The following is a 14,956-nucleotide window of genomic DNA, read 5'->3' on the forward strand; positions in this document are numbered from 1 at the left end:
TTGTTTTATATATATATATATATATATATATATATATATATATATATATATATATATATATATTTTTTTTTTTTTTTTTTTTTTTTTTACTGCACATAATAGACAAAAATAAAAGGCAGATTCTCAAGCAGCGAGGAAAAAAAAAAAAAAAAAGTTACACCTCAGCAGAAATGCAAAACTTATTCTTTTGAATTCTGCAGCCAGAGCGCAAACTGTCAGTTCAGTCCTTTCGTCTGCCACAATAATGTAATCTCTTTCATTTATATAAATTTTGGGGCTTTTCTCAGCAAATATTGATTAAGTTATTTACTTTAACAATTGACCGTTCGCAAAGACCCGCCCCCCTTAGTTACTGTCGCTATGTCCGACGCCGTTCTCACGCCACACCATGTTCTCATGTAGTGAAAAATACGTCGCGGAGCAGAGAGGAGACTGACAACACGCTGACAGACAGGACAGACCAGGTTACTTTTCGGTTACGTTTGATATTAAACATATTAAACAAAGTCTCACCTTTCAAATTTGGTAATTTTTTTAAAGAAATTTAAACAATAAATACCGTTTTGTGTCTCTTTAATGTGTCGTGACAGATCGCTGTGTAGAGCATCAGTTAAAGCTGCTCGTGAACCGATCATCTCTTCCTTCTAGTTAATTTATAGCCTCAAGTAAACATCAACAAACATAAGAAGGAATGTTGTTTTAACCAGGGAAAGGCGTCAGTAGCCTACACTCCGTTTTTCAAGTTCAAATCCTCCCATGTTAATCTACTAACTCTCCTGACTGCTTTGTCGGACAAAATGGCGGATGGCGAAGTATGATTGGTCAGATCACCTGTCAATCAAGCTAATGTAATCAATTAAGTTGATTACATTATTAATTATGCCCTAAATCACGATAAATCAGTGGAGACAGTAGTGAGCTGCCTGCAAAGGAGTGTTTCTAATATATCCAAATATGTCTTCTTCATTTTTCATGCAAATAGAGCATGAACATTTCTTGGAAACACACTGGCACTAATTTATACCATGTCTTCCAGGGTTTGAACTTTCGGCTTATCAGCCCAGACCTTCAGCCAATGCATCACCACTACACCTCTGTGTACCTGTGGGTAGAGCAATGTGGACTACAGAGGGTAATTTGATAGGCCACAGTCAGAGTAGACATATTATTTAAAGGAACAGTTCACTCAAAGAAAATTTGCATTAAGTCATCATTCATTTTCATGTCGTTTCAACCATGTATGACTTTCTCTCTTCTGTGGAACACAAATGGAGATGGTTAGCTGGATGTTGACACTGTTCATTATATACAATGAAAGCATACACTCTTAAAAATAAAGGCCCCAAAAGGTTTTTTTGTTTGTTTGTTTTTTTGCCAAAGTGATGCCATTGAAGAACTATTTTGGGTTCCCCAAAGAACTTTTCAGTGAAGAGTTTGCCTTTTGCATTATAAAGAACGTTACAATGGAAAGGTTCCATGGATTTTAAAGGTTCTTCATGGATATATGAAGAACTTTATATATCATATGTGAATATAGAACCTTTATTATAGTCACTAGCTGTTAAAAAAGCACAAGAAGCGCCATAAATGCACCATAAAAGTATGCCTCATGTAGGCTACTGTATTTCAATTTTTTTCAAGTCACACAAACTAAAGGAACAGTCAGGAACAAACTGAAATCTAAGTAATTTGTGCATGCAGATATTCAAATGCGGTGCATCAATGTACTGATGTTTGGGTGAACTAATTTGACATGAACAAAATTATTTTAATGTTTCGAGGTCCTAGATATAATTAAATTGTTTAAAACTCATGTTAAATGGTTTCAACGATGACAATGAGATACAAAACAGTATTACGTATTCAACAGACTGTAGTTTTATCCCTCACAGCCTCATTTTCATCCATGACAAACTAAACATGGCATCTACTCTGACTAATGTCTATATGGAGCTTCTTCTGAAGATTCCTGCTGATGTCAACATTGATTGATTTCCATTTGCATAGCATAAGAAATCTGAAATCTAATTATTGCCCTTTGTTATCATCTCTGAAGTCCATGCTGTCTGAGTTGAAAGCATCGTAGGGTGGGTTCCTGGAAACCATTAGCTGAGTGTTACAGGAAACCCTAATGTCCTTATGTGACACTGATGCCTAACGCTGAGGCGACCAACTGTTTCAAGTCATGTGATGGAGCCTAACGCCAGGCGGACGTCCAGCTGCTTCGGGCCATTGGTTTTAATCTCTTGAGCATGGCAGACCGTGGATACATACATACATACATGTGGGTAGACATGTGTATCTACAGATGGACTGGGGTGAGCTGAGGAGGACGAACGACACAAATCCTCCTCCCTTCAGCTTTCTGTTCCCTTTTTTCCCCAATTGACACACACGCCCCTTAGTGTGATCATTACCAAGATGATCTCTGATTAAGAAAGAGTGTTTCAAGGTCGCCACTGAGAAGAAGAATGTCATCTTCAGGTTCCTGATTAATTTTTCATTCCATGTCATGACATATATTAGTTACCTTTGTTTTGTAATATTGAGTTTTCCTGTAGGATTTTTTCTGTTATGCAGTACTTTTTTTTTTTTTACACTTAAAAAAAAAAAGGAAAATTATGTCACATCTTGGAGGATGTCATAAAAATGCCCCAATTGTGCTATTTTAAAGGTTCCTAATTTTGTTTTGGTCTTCAATAGGTTTACATGCATCCAAGTCAAAAAACACATTCATTTTCTCATAATATACATTGCAAACGGGTTGTTCTTCCTCCTTTATGTGAGTCTACTCTGCTCTGATTGGTCAGATGGCCCAGTCTGTTGTGATTGGTTTACTCTGCTCTGATTGGTCAGATGACCCAGTCTGTTGTGATTGGTCACTCTGCTCTGATTGGTTAGATCTGTTGCCCAGTCTGTTGTGATTGGTCTACTCTGCTCTGATTGGTCAGATCTATTACTCAGTCTGTTGTGATTGGTTTACTCAGCTCTAATTGGTCAGATGACCCAGTCTATTGTGATTGGTCAGATGGCTCAGTCTGTTGTGATTGGTCTGGTCTGCTCTGATTGGTCAGATGACCCAGTCTGTCGTGATTGGTCTACTCTACTCTGATTGGTCAGATGACCTAGTCTGTTGTGATTCGTCTACTCTGCTCTGATTGGTCAGATGACCCAGTCTGTTGTGATTGGTCTACTCTGCTCTGAAAAAAAAGCACCATAAATATAGTAGAAGTGTTGTGACATCATTGATGCAAACATTTTATTATTTTTCACATGTACAGTATAGTAACCAAACATGATGCAAAATTTTAATTCTGGATGCAAAAGTAGATGGGAAGACACAAATAAATACAATTAAATACAATTAAATCAATATTTACTCCAAGAACTTTTTATTGAAATAATGTTTAAAAGAAGAACATCTTGCATATTCCCTCAACAAGTGTTTAAAAAAAAAGAAAAAGAAATTAGATTCCAATTAAATAAATCATTATAAATGTATCCCCAGGTTCCCTTAATTTTGAAAATTAACAAATGTATTTTCTTTCAAAAACTGTGTGGTCAATATTTTATCCAATATTTTCAGATGTATGGGAACATTAAAATGTACTGCACAACAGAAATGACCCATGACTCAAATTACAGTTTTGATCTTCAATCAGTTTCTAGTAGGGTATACTTATTATTTAAGGATTCACCTTATTAACAAATGCCTTACGACCACCGACCGTGTACGAAACATTTAAGAAGTCAGTGATAAACTGAGTAACACACCACCATTCAGACACGTTTCATTATGTCTCACACTAATTATTACAGCAGAGTGAAAATGAGGCCAGATTGTTTAAAGGCTCATTCATTAATTAACCAAAGCTGTTAATAAAATTTTTGCTTAATTTAAGACCTTTCAGTTATTCAAGTGTAACGAATTTGATAATAAAAAATAAAATAAAAAAATACCTGCAGTGGTGCCTGCCGCACTACAGAGCTATGGTCACATGGTGGTGTGAAAAATATGAAATGGCAGGAAAAAATATATTTCAATGCTTTTTGCGCTCCTCCGAGAAACTTTGCAGACCAGAAACATTTTGTGAGCGAACGCAAAGTTTCTTGGGGGAACCCAAAACATTTGTGAGGATACCGAGCCCCTAAAGGGACATGGTGCTGGAAAAATATGAGATGGGAGGTTTCCCCCGAGAAACTTTGCAGAATGGAAACATTTTGTGAGCAAACTCAAAGTTTCTCGGGGGAAACCTCCCATGTCATATTTTTCCAGCACCATGTCCCTTTAGGGGCTCGGTATACTTTTTTCTTCTCTCACAAATGTTTTGGGTTCCCCTAAGAAATTTTGCAGAATGGAAACATTTTGTGAGCAAACTCAAAGTTTCTCGGGGAATGCACAACATTTGCATGAGAATGCAAAATACATTTTCTCAGATCTCATATATTTTGTTGACACTGTGTTAAGATAAAAAGTTAAAAACGCATTGATACACCTTCACTCAGCAACACCTACAAACTATCCTTCAAGAAAATTAGGTTTTGGTGTTGTTTTAGCAATTATTTTCTCCCGAGAAACACCTAGGCCCTTTTTACACCTGGTAATAACATGCGTTTTGTTCTAACGGATCGGATCACAAGTGGACTAAGGTAAATACAGGTGTAAACAGGTTCTAAAACTTTTCAGAGGTAGTCGAAAGCGCATTTGACCGGATTGCTTTCGTAGACACTCATGTGGTCGAATGCATTCGAACAGACACAAAAGACCTCCTTCTCGCCACCTGCTGACCTAATGCGTAAACATTATGGGAAGCACACTAGCTAGACGGGATTTAAACATTGTCGGCTGTGACAAATTTGGTTTAAAGATGAAAAACATACCAAGCACAACGTTCTCTCACGATTCCTGATTTCTAACACACACTCACATCGTTCAGCGTGGCCTTGTGGCTGTCAGAACAGAAACGAAAGCTTCTGTTTACTCACTTCAAACATTTAACACGCATCCATATCTGATCCTTTTAGTCATTGATTTCTTTCAAGGCCAAACACAGTTGATGATACGTGCGGGAGAAACAGCAACATTAATCTACTGTAATACACAGAACTCATTGTTCCACTTCACAAAGTTTACAAGCAGCATTGGCTGGCTCACAGGGGTCATAAAGTGTTTTTTGTAATTTAGGAGGATGAAATGAAACTGAACTCAGATACAAAAGTGTTGAGCAAATCCCTGCTTAAACTTATGCCGTCATTACATTTTCAGCAATGCTTTTGGATACATTTTCTGTTGCTGAAATTTACGGTTAGGGATTTAAACAAACCCCAACCTAAGTATTAACTCTTACTCTGTATACTTATAGGCCTACCTCAAATCATGTGGAATTCCTCAAGTACAGTTTTTGACTGAAAATAGGCCAGATTTAAACTTGCATCGAGTATCATGTCTCAACATATCGGCGACATAACGTCTCTGACCTGATATATTGTTGAGATATAAAAATTTATTCGATTTAAGAGTCAGTTTCAGCCTCCTGTGGATTCAATGGCATCATAATAAAGAGCTGCTCGGTTGAAGGAAGTTGACCCGCTCTTCGAAGGACAAACATTCATTTTCTTCCCTCCTGGCATGATGTGAGATGAGAGGAGAGAAATCCCATTGTTTGTACTCTGGGATCAACGTGACTCCCCCTTATCGGCGTTCCACCTTTCTGCCAGGATCTGAAATGGACTAATAAAAGGCCTCGATGCACACACTGAGAGAGAGAGGGAGAGAGAGAGTTAAGGACGGAAGAAGTGTAATAGGAATGAAAGGAGGGAAGGTAAAGCAGAGCAGCGCAGGAGCTAAAACAGGGTGAAAAAGTGATTACTGAACATTTAACAGGTCTGGGACTTTATGTGAGTGAAAACTGCTGTTCTCCCTGGCTGCAGAGAAATCATTTTGAGGGAAAGGTCCATTACAGCATTCATCCCTCCCTATCACTGCTAAATGATCAGACACACATCTACCATCGTGCCACATTTGACCTTCATCAATGGAAACTCTGCAGTTCACGAGAGGCACAAAAATACAATACATTTTAATGGCTTATTACTTTTTTTTAGAGGCATAAATCCATGTTTATTGTGAGATTATAGTAGATGTGTTTGAAACTTGTCTAACATAAAATTAAATGCAAGCATAAAGTCCCCCTGTGGTGAAAATCAAGCTTTTAATGTTGTTTATATGTCTATGTGGTGTTTTTAATATATGCTTCAAGACACACCATGTGCAAATTCAATTCAACACCATTGCTGAGTATTTTCTCCAAAAAAAGACAGTCTCAAAAACACGGTTTGAAATCGCTGGTCAGGGGGTTGTAACTAATTAATAATAATATAAAATAAAATAAAATAAGAAATGTATTTAAAATGAATAGAAAATAGGCTTAAATAATAATCAGTTGTACAGTACATCCCAGCTCATCATTAACCACCTCCTTTCACTTTTTCAGGTTCTGTTTTGTGCTTTATTTGTGGAAAGTACACATATTAACTTCAAAACTGCCAATAATGTTTCTGACTGACAGTCACAATTGTGTCTAACGATATGAGACATCATGTACTGTCAGGCTGTTTGACATAAACAGCATATTTGATTTAAACATGGATTGTGTGTCTGTCCTCTAGGCATGTCGTTTTTATTCCATTGTCAGATGCGATGACAGATTTGTCATGACGATTTTTTCATCCTAGAAAGTGACTGTTACTATTATTACCTGCTCTATGAACTCTGAGACTATGGACGTGGAACATCAGACAGAGAAACATAAACATCATGCTCTAGCCTATCATGTATTTTTCTTGCTTTCAGACGACTAGGGTTTTGGGCTATGTTTGGTTGCAGAACAGAATACAAAAGGTCAAAAGTTTGAAAATCATTATGATTTCTTAATGTTTTTGAAAGAAGTCTCTTATATTCTCTTATGATTTAAAAAAAAATCTAATGAATGCAGCCTTGGTGATGGACGAGGAGGCAAAACCGCCCAAGGCCTGGTGTCATCGTTCGTGGGCAGCGGTTTTGTGCCACTCCACTTTCAGTGTCCAACTGAAGAGGCTTCTCACGAGCCCAGTGCCCTAATTAAAATGGATGAACATTGCTGAAAAGACCTGCTATAATTTGTCAAACTCTTGCCGTGCTTTGACAAGCAAAGTAGAAATGATTGCCTTTTAGTGTAACGCTACAAATTCCAGTTATGCAAGGTGAGCTGCGCTGGTGGTTCGAGTTGCCAGATTGTGTGGAACTAAATGTTGGCCGGCGTTTCTTTTCCGATCGGCTGCTGCTTAAAATGCAAAGCCGTGCCCGCAGCTCCTTTCCCTGCATCATAATCATGTTTAACTTTAGTCTAACATTGATCAAATGTTATTCCCAGTCATCATTTTCTCTTAATTTATACATCATCTGTCGTCGTTTTTTGCAATTGCCATTGGGTGCAACATTTTTAGAGCGGGAAAAGTTTTACAGTGCAGGTGCCAAAACAGCACCATCTGTCTCATCTCGACCACTGTTGGTGGCACAGAAAACAATATCCATCCATGCTACGTCAGGAGTGAGTCAGGACCATAGGAGAGAGGAAAACGTGAAAGAGGTGGTAAAAAGATATGGTGGTCTAACTAGGCTGCAACACAGTAGTCTATCCATACTTAATGTGATCTCTGAATTTAGGGATCAGTCAGGATGGCCAACTAGTGGTCAAACGTTTCTATTGTATTTTGGATTTAATATTTTAGCAGCAGGGAAATATTAAAGAAAAAAAATGATATTTATAAAAAACTGTAACCAATAAAATTAAAAATTTAGTAAAAAGAAGTTCATTTCAGTTACAAATAATTAACTTATTTACAAGTTACAAAATGATCGTGTTGAAATTACTGTTGCTAGGCCGTTCAGTTCACACGTGATCTTCATAAATTAGTTAAAAAAAAAATTCTTCAAAAACAGCTACATGAGCAACACAATGGGGTGTCAGTTAGAAAACACCTGAGGCGTCAGTAAAACACCTGAGGCAACATCTATTTTAAAGTTTTATATTCTTCAATGCCAGTACTTAAAGGGATAGTTCACCCAAAAATTAAAATCAGCCCATGATTTACTTACCCTCAAGTCATCCTAGGAGTATATGACATTCTTCTTTCAGACGCAAACAATTGACATTATATAAAAAAATGCCCTGACTCTTCCAAGCTTTATAATGGCAGTGAATGGCTGTTTCTGTTTTGAAGTCCATCAAAGTGCATCTATCTATCAAAGTGCATCTATCTATCTATCATAAACAAACTCCACACGGCTTCGGCAGGTTAATAAAGGCCTTCTGAAGTGAAGCGATGCGTTTGTGTAAGAAAAATATCCATATTTAAAACTTTTTCCGACTAAAATAACTAACTTCCGGCAGACGGCTTACGCAAGTTGACTTACGCCAAAGAGTAACCCTTGACGATGTATGACGTAGTCGTAGGATGTAGTAGTAGCGTAAGCTTTGGCGCCTCTCGCGTTTCAAACAAACAGGGCTGGGCAACAAACTCAAGCTCCTCCCACATTTATCTTTAAAATTGTCTTTTTAGACTTCTAATTCGTGACTGATGTTTTGTTTTGCTCTATCTTCTGCGCTTCCGCGTTCTCAAAGCATCATGCGTCAGGTCAGCAAAGACAAGAACAGAAAGTAAACTCAAACTAAGCAACTAAAGCAACCCTTTAAAGCTCCGATATACTTCCAGCAAAATCAAAGGATGAACTGATGTGATGTAATTTCTAACAAAATAAGCCTTTCGAAACAGCTTGTTAAACCGATTTTGCCGTAAAAGTTTGTTCCGGCTGCTAAACACCTTCGTAAATACCATTGGACCGTGGTGAGTACATAATAGGTAGGTGTGCACGGAAATCTACTTTCACATGGAAAACTACTTTCGCCTGTGTATCATTTCTCCTGTTCAGTCCATCGAGTTCAGACATCTGTGAGTAAAAACCATACAGTAAAAGAAATGGACACAGCGACCCCATAGACTTCAACAGAGAAAAGTGAAGCAAATTAGAAGCTCTCACTTCCTGATGGCTGAGCGTACTGCGCAGACTCAAACTGAGCTTGATGACGTAGATGTGATGTGAGCAACCTGTCTGACAGTTGTAAGTCTTCTAGTAGCTGTGCCAAGAGAAATCTGAATCATTCCCTTCCGAATCTTGCAGAGACGGAGAGTGTGAGTAGGAGCTTTCCATGAGCTAGGAGCAGGAGCAACTTTATGACTCTCTATGGGCTTCTCCCTTGACTTTATCGGACTTTATGCCTCCACGTCCCCCCGATTGACTGCGAGCTTCTCCTCCTGTCTATACGGTAATTTCCAGAGAGTCGCGTGGTTATGACGCAATCGTTAGCCTATTCGATAGCCTATCGATAGACTATAGCCATAACATAAGCTACAAGGTAATGGAGCCTTTTATACATTGTCGTGTTACTTTAGAAATAATCAATGGACAAATAGAGTCTTTAAACGCCTCAGATGTAAAGTTATTCGCTGTCAAAGTGACGCCAAAATGAATGGGAGTCAATGGAATGCTAACAGAAGGTGATGGCTTGTTAGCCAATGGCGGCCCACGGGGATGGTACGCTTTCCGGGTGCTGGATTACCCCCCTGGTAAAAACATGAATACACTGCAGAGCCATAAACATATTTTCCCCTAGCCTGAAGGAGAGGGCTCCGGGCTCGGTATTCGGCCCGAACCCAAAGTACTCCCCCCGTATTCCTGGCTGTGGAAGAACAAGCCAAGAGTGAGTAGAGGAATGCTGAAAACTGTCAAGGAATGTTAGGTGAGTTGACAGAGTGAATAAATAAATGCTTCCTCTCATGCTGATAGGGTAGACATGGTAATTGTTTGATAAGTTGATTGGATTGATTATTTGAACGTGCTCCTCCCGAACTTTGTTTATGAAACATCATGTGTAGATTCCGCCATCGCATCTGTTATAGAAGACATCGACTAGAGGAACAGAGAACCGCGATCAAGGCATTTGTCGATCGGAAAGATGAATGATGTTACGTCCCCAGAGTTCTGGGTTCGTTTTATAGTCATTTTGTTCTGGTATTGCTTGTGGTTTGTGTGTTTGTGTTTTTCTACCAGGCAAGATGGCTTCTGTGACTGTTCCGGCAGCTGATTGGTGGTTCAACGGCTGATTGGGACTTGGCATTCCGCCCACTTGTCAGTGACTGCAGCTGGCTGGGCTCTTTAAAAGGCCCAGTTTTGGATCAGTTCTCTCTCTCTGCTCCTGCTTTTGCTTTGGTTTGTACCCTGTGTGTGTTTGGTTTTCTGACATTTTGATTAAAACATTTGACAATAGTTTTAAACTGTTTTTGTGTGTTAGTAAACCTAACTTGTGTTCCATTTTGTAGCAGCAGGACGGAGCACTTGTTTGTTTGTGGATTCTTATAATTTGTGCTAATTACTTTTTTTTTTCTCTGTTGTTCATAGGGAGTTGGGGAGTAGATTTAGAGCTACCCCGGGGTATACATCACCCGTAGGTATACTTCTCTGTCTAGAAACACCAGCTAGACCTGGGCGGACCACCAGCTGTAAGTTTGGTTAGGGCGCCTTGATCGTGTGCCAGATAGGGATTGTTTTTTTTGTTTTTGTTTTTTTAATTATTGGGGGTTAGTATAGGTTAGGGGTGGGGTCCTTTTTGTTTATTTCTTTGCTTTGGTCCGTCCAGTCCTCCCCTTTTCCCAGAAAATTATTATTGTTTATTTACACTACTTACTTACTTACTTACTTACTTACCACGACTCCATACCTCCTTTGCTGGCATCGGTGGGCCCGAGCAGTGGGTTGTCGGGCTCCCCTCCCTTTGGGAGCTAGAACGTAACAAATGAAGAACATACTACTTCACTTACTTCGTTGCTTTGATTGGTTGTAGGTCTATCCAATCAAGTGCAGAGGCATTTCGGTTGAAACGCGCCCCTTAATCACAGCCCAATGGAGCAGTATCAGACTCACATTCTGAATAGAATCTGAGTATGACGACGTCAGGCTAATTTCCCCCCTAAGCGAAGAACGAAAAATAACTTCTTTGTGTGTATATTGGGGCGGGGCGTTTAAAGGCCACCAATTAGAGTCACAACAGTGGGTGGGGCTTCAATGACATCAACAGTGTCATAGGTTATTTTCAAAAATGAAGGTTCTTTGTCTCACAACTTTGATGGTTCCAGGCATGCAGTTGCAGCTCCGACTCGTCGAGGGAGGCACAGACTACCCAAAATTCTGAGGTGGAAAATGGGAGAAGGACGATTTAATGTTAATTAAATTCCAAGCTATTCATTTCATTTTATGTGTCAGAATGTGTATTTCTTGTTTTTAATTTCACCACTGTAAGTCAGAACCACCACTGCTCTTCCCCGAGCGTTCCTAATCTGCCGTTTGGAAAACTGTAGTGAGTTTTTGAGTTCAGGTTATTATATTGCAAAAGTTTCAGTTTATTGTGAGGAATGTAGACCTATAGTAGGTATAGTTTGTGCTATATTGATTTGTCAATACTGGTCTACAGACCTGCACTACCTGCAACCCTTGATGTTCCTGCAGGCTGTTCCATTTTGCTCCATCCAGCTGTTTTTGTAAAACCAGCTCTGTGCCAACAGCCCACAATAAACACTCCTGAGCTTTAATCAGACTAAATCTACTGTGCATTCTCAGGGTGAACAAATCATTAGGACATTCCCAGTTTTTCTGCTCAGCTTCAAAGAAGAACGTGCTATTGACCTCAGTTCAAAGCAAGGCTGAGGGGTGAGCCAATAAAGGGATCCTTGATACATATTGGCGAACAGCTGTTGGGCAGCAGGCGAGTTTTCCCCCCCTCATGAGCATCTGCCATTGCAAACTGATTACCCAAGAGTAGAGCAGCCTGTGCCACCCGCTCCAGACTAATCACATCTGTTGCTTTGATTAAGAGGCGAACAAGCTCTCAGCCTGGTCCTGGACCACCGAAGGGCTCTAGGCTCGTGTGGTTAAGAGAGAGAGCAGAAGAAAGGATGGGCCGAAGATGAGAGGGACAGACATGTCTGTGAGTGCCAGATGGAATAGACTGGAAGGACAAAGGTATGGAACATCGAAAGGATGAGGAACGCATCACTCATAAGTGTCCTAACAAATTCACAACATAATTAAGTGACAAACGATTAAAACGCTTCAGTGTTCAGCTGGGTTTAACCAGCTGAAATCCACAAGTGACAAGAGACAGCAGATAAGTCTCTTATGCTCACCAAGGCTGCATTTATTTGACCAAAAACAAGCTGACCACAAACTTTTTTCTATTTTAAAATTATTAGCACTTCAGTCTTTAGTATAACATGATCCTCCAGAAATCATTCTAATATGATGATAATGCATCCTTGCTCAAGAAAAGTATGGATTTCTTTAATAAAAAAAAGAAAACTTGCTTGTTTGAACTGTCTTCAAATTTGTAAACGATATTAAATGGTATAGAATACATTTTTAATTGTAATAATATTTCACAAAAGTATTGTTTTTACTGTATTTTTGATCAAATAAATGCAGCCTAGCTTGTGTAGCGAATTCACTGATGAATTTAAGCGAAATTACATGCTAATAAGAACATTTAAATGACATTTTGATAATAAAACAAAATACATGTATAAAACTAAAAGTATGAATAATTCACAACAGTAACTCTGCCAATTCGGCATTATATGATATTATTTCAAAAATATTTTTGAACACGTCTTATTTTTGTCAATAAAACCTTAATGGTTTTTATTTTTTTCACGTTTTCCCCTTTGTTCGGTTTGTTCTCTTAAAGTTAGTCATCAGTTTTACATGTTAAATTTATATTCTTCAACTGCCATTCCATAATTGGAGCAAAAAAGACAAAAAATTGACTAAATTTTTTAATTGTATTGTTTTTTTACAATTTTATTGACTAAAATAAAACATGTTAATCCTGCCTACAACAACAAAAAAATTAAAAATGTTAAAGAGGACCTATTATGATTTTTCAACTCTTTAGTGAGTAATGTTGCTGTGTGAGCATGAAAAAGATCTGCAAAGTTACAAAGTCACTCCAAAAGCAGTTATTCTATATATCATTGGCACTGTTTCTGAACTCCCTGAAACGCCTCAATTGTAATCTTGAGTCTTCTTCCGTAAAAGACAAGTCACAATATTCTTCATTTAAATAATTCCTGCCCAAGGCTTTCACAAAAACAAGGGTTGAAACCTGCCTTGAAGGTGCAATAGGATAGTGATTTGTATAGAAGGCGGGGCTAGCAGGCTAAAGTTAGCATTTCCTTGATCACCTATTGCACCTTTAATTTCAATCAGGACCAAAAAAAATTTTGAAACTGGAAATGTCAAAACACACTCCTACAGAACTTCAGCATGTGGTTGATGTGGCAGACATGCGACTAGTGCAGAGCTTTTAAACTGGGTCTCAGTCTCTGGTCACCTGTTCCTGCTGCTAACATCAAACTCAACAGCCACAACAGAAAATGCACAGAAAATGACGATCGATACCCAACCTCTGAGCTCTTAATTGCGATGAGATCGAACGTCACCTGGGATGGATCCGCTAATTAGATGCAGCTGTTCCCTCAAGAGCACTTAGCAATTCACCCACTTAAACCATTGATAATAAATAACTGCTAACAGAATCAGTCTCACTTATAAAACTGAAATTCTTTCTCAGCTCCTATAAAGACCTCCTCCATTTAGAGGATTGAGTCAGCAAACACCTGCCAGACTTCAAACGCTTTCGGGAAGAGACCAAGAAAAGGTCAAAGTGAAGCAAATTGGTCTCGTATGTGTTTTGACATGAGCGGATATCATCCTCACCCCCTGTAGAAGGCTTATTCAGTTAATCATTAACTTGGCAGTAACATGGTTCATGACTGCGTTTATAGATATTTCTTCATGTACAGTTAGCCTACTCATTCTCATTTAGTCGCACCAAACAAGGGTCTTAAAGAAGGCTGTTTTCCTGCTTCACATACTATCATTACTGTATGCTAATGTGTAAATAGTGATTTTTAATTGATTCTCGGGAAACACAATGTTCTGCCTGTGAAGAGTAAAAAAACACATGATGATGAATTAGCCCATTATTGTTCAGTTTGTTGAAAAAAGCCTGATCTAAAATTGGTAGTATAATTTAATGATAGTATAATTTTCAATCTGTTCTAATCTGATATCAAGCACAAGCCCAATAATCACAGATATCAACCAATACTTGTACTAAATGGAAAATGTCTCCAGATTCTGAGGATAACTGAGGGGAAAAAACTTAAGCCATTAAAAATATATATTCCATCTTTTAAAATGAGTGAGAACAGAGAATAAAAATATATATATATATTTGTTTCAAATTACATGCATTAAAGCTCTAATATGTAAAAAAAAATGTACCACAAGAGGGCGCAGTTTCCAACAATAACAAAGGCGAAGCTTGATGACGCTATGAAGGAGGTGACGATGGGAGATGCGTTTTCACCATCTAACGATGTATCTAAATGGAATTAATGAATCATGATCACGGATGAGGTAATTTATTCGTTTTTGTATTACCTGTATGTCTGATCGTATTATTTTATGTCATCATAATTAATGAACTGCAAGGAACGTGAAATGTTATGCTATATTATCCCGTTACAACTTACAGCTATTTGTCATTAATTCATATCTATTAAAATCATCTTTACTGTAACTATTACGTTACTTGTACAATAAAAAAGAAATTATTTGCTTACCTGTCTATCAATACACTCACGAGAGCAGAGTCTCTGTCAAGTCCAAGATTGTTGCGCAGCTCTCTCCATCTCGAAAACGCCTGGCCGATATTTATCCGGGTTTTATTCCTCCATTTGTCACACAGTCTGCGTGTATCCGAATATGGACGCTTTCAGTTTGTTGGCACTTCAATACTCG

The sequence above is a fragment of the Scardinius erythrophthalmus genome (assembly GCF_964197995.2).
Source record: "Scardinius erythrophthalmus genome assembly, chromosome: 1".
Taxonomy (NCBI): domain Eukaryota; kingdom Metazoa; phylum Chordata; class Actinopteri; order Cypriniformes; family Leuciscidae; genus Scardinius; species Scardinius erythrophthalmus.